Below are 2839 nucleotides of genomic sequence, written 5' to 3' on the forward strand. Positions count from 1 at the left end.
TTTTTGTGTATCTGTATGTGTGTATTTATGGCTAAAAGGGTATTAACACTGGTTATCTCTGGACAGTGGGGTTATAGAGTTCTTTCACTTTTTACTTTCATAACATATCTGTATTGCTAAAAAATTTTTTACCATCAGATGGTATAATTTTAGGGGCGCCTGGGTGGCCCAGTTGGTTGAGGGTCCGACTTCGGCTCAGGTCATGATCTTGCGGTTCGTGAGTTTGAGCCCCACATCGGGCTCTGTGCTAACAGTTCGGAGCCTGGATCCTGCTTCAGATTCTGTGGCTCCTCTCTCTGCCCCCCCACCCCCGCCACTCTGTCTCTCTGTCTCTCTCTCTCTCAAAAATCAATAAACATCAAAAATAATTAAAAAAAAAGAAGATATAATTTTATAATCAGAAAAATGTTTAGCATATTTTCCTTTAAAAAATTACCAGTAATACATAGTTATTAGAGCAAATACAGAAAAGCAGAATACAGAACCCAAGTTCCTCTTGGTTCTTACCCACCCCCCCAAAGGCTTCTGTAGTTCCACTTCCGCTCCTTTGCTTCTGGTTTTTTCCCTGTGTCTCCTTTAGATAGCTGTTGTCATTTGGCATGAAGAATTTCACATCCTGTTTTTTATCTGACTTGCATTTTAATGGAAGCCTTTCCCCCACAATGGAAAAAGCCTTCTCAAATGGCACTGTTATTGGCTATGTAATATTCTTTTTTTTTTTTTAATTTTTTTTTTAACGTTTATTTATTTTTGAGACAGAGAGAGACAGAGCATGAACAGGGGAGGAGCAGAGAGAGAGGGAGACACAGAATCTGAAACAGGGTCCAGGCTCCGAGCTGTCAGCACAGAGCCCGACACGGGGCTCGAACTCACGGACCGTGAGATCATGACCTGAGCTGAAGTCGGACGATTAACCGACCAAGCCACCCAGGCGCCCCGGCTATGTAATATTCTATGACTGTCTCAGTTTTCTTAATAATTTTCTTCCTATCAGATGTTTGGCTCATCTCAACCTTCTGCCGTTATGACCAACACTGCAATAAACATCTTTGTCATAATGTCTTTCCGTCCTCAGGCTCAGGTTCAATTCCCAGCAGTTGAATCAGCGGGCTAAAGGGAAGGAACACTATTAAGTCCTCGGCACCCGTTTCCAAATTGCTCTGGAAGAGGGTAGACTTGTCTCTGCTGCACCATCCATGCATGAGCCCACCATGGACAGATCATTTTCCATTTCATTTCCAAGCAAGACTGGTTCCTTGTCTGAATCTTTGCCCTGCAAACACTCAGTGCTCCCCACTTCTGTCCTCCCTCCCTGTGGTTTAGTGAAGAGAGCAGGGTACCACGGGTTCAAATCATGACAGGCCCTGTGACTGACAGTGTGACTTGGGGAAAATCACTTGACCTCCCTGGGCCTCCATTTTCTTCCTCCAGTTCCTGTCCAGCTTCCCAGGTGGCTGGAAAGATAAAGCATTTGACCTTGTTCCCAGAGGTCAGATGGGGTTGGATATTATTATTCTTTTCCTTTTCTGGGACAGCACCAAACGTTTTTCTCCGAGTTTCCTCTAGGGATCTGGCTGGAAAAGCTCCCCTGCTTTGTGTGGGGTATGTCCAGGTGTCTTCCCCAGGACCATAGCAATTTTTCTCCTCAAGGCCATCCTCTCCTGGGAGAAAGAACAGGGGCTTGTTGGCACCCAGATGGTCTTGTTTTTCCCTTTCTTGCAAACCGGGGTAGAGAAGCTAAGGGATCTCCTTCCTTCTTGGCCTGCCCACAGGCTGAAAGGTTCTTAGTGAAAGATTCAAGGAAACAGAGCTAGAACCCCTGGATTCAGGCACGCATGCATGCATGCCCTAGATCATTCAGTCACATACTCCACTAGGGTTAGCCAAGGCCTCCCACTGGGTGTCTGGCTTGGTGCACCCTCAGAAATGCCAAGGAGGAGAGGAGGCAGGCACCCAGTCTCCACTCCATAGAGTGACGTGTTGAAGGAAGCAGGGTGGGATTATCACAGGCTTCCGACAGCCCTTTCCATCAGGTCCACACTCCTTCACCCTACAGAGCTCTGCATACCTGGTCTTCCTGGAACTTCTGCTTGGAAGATTCCCATGCTCTGTCCCCTTTGCCAGATTCTTGTCCTTGGGTCTGAACTTAGATCCACCTTCGCTCGGAAGCCTTCCAGGACTGTCCAGCTCCTAACTGGGTGGCCCCCCTGTGATTCCAAGGCAGGCCTTCCCTTTAAATCGGCTCACCCTCTCTATGACCTTTGACCCTTCTCTTGTAAGTCACCCCAACAGACTGGTTGAGGTCTCTTAAGGGCATGTATTGTGTCTGTCTTCTTGAACCTTGTATCAACTTTATCCAAAACAATGCTCGGCATACAACAGGGGCTCAATAAACACTTGGGGGGATAAGTGGAGGGTGTGTGGAGACCTAAGTACAGCAGGCCATATGAGGTGTGGTCCTCTGAAAGGTGCAGACTTCAAGCATGTTGTGGGAGCCCAGGGGGGCTGGGATGATGACAGGAGATTTCCTGGAAGAAGTGGGATATGAATTGGCTTCACAGAGTGAGTGGGAATCAGATGAGCAAAGGGGAGGAAAGGCATTCTGGGTAAAAGAAATGGCGTGAGCCGAGACAAGATGACAGCACAGCGTGATAGTTGTGAGGGCATCTGCTTGGCTGGATGGGGGGCTTGGACGGGGAGGTGAGTGGGAAAGATGGGCATTGCAGGTTGTGGGCACAGGGGCTGACAGGAAAGAGGGCATGCTGGAGACAAGTGAGAGATGGGGGAGAAGAACTGAGGGTTGACTGTCGGGGAGATGTGTTTGGCACTGGCCCCATGG

The sequence above is a fragment of the Panthera onca genome, chromosome D2 (assembly GCF_046562875.1).
Source record: "Panthera onca isolate mPanOnc1 chromosome D2, mPanOnc1 haplotype 2, whole genome shotgun sequence".
In the NCBI taxonomy this organism is placed as follows: domain Eukaryota; kingdom Metazoa; phylum Chordata; class Mammalia; order Carnivora; family Felidae; genus Panthera; species Panthera onca.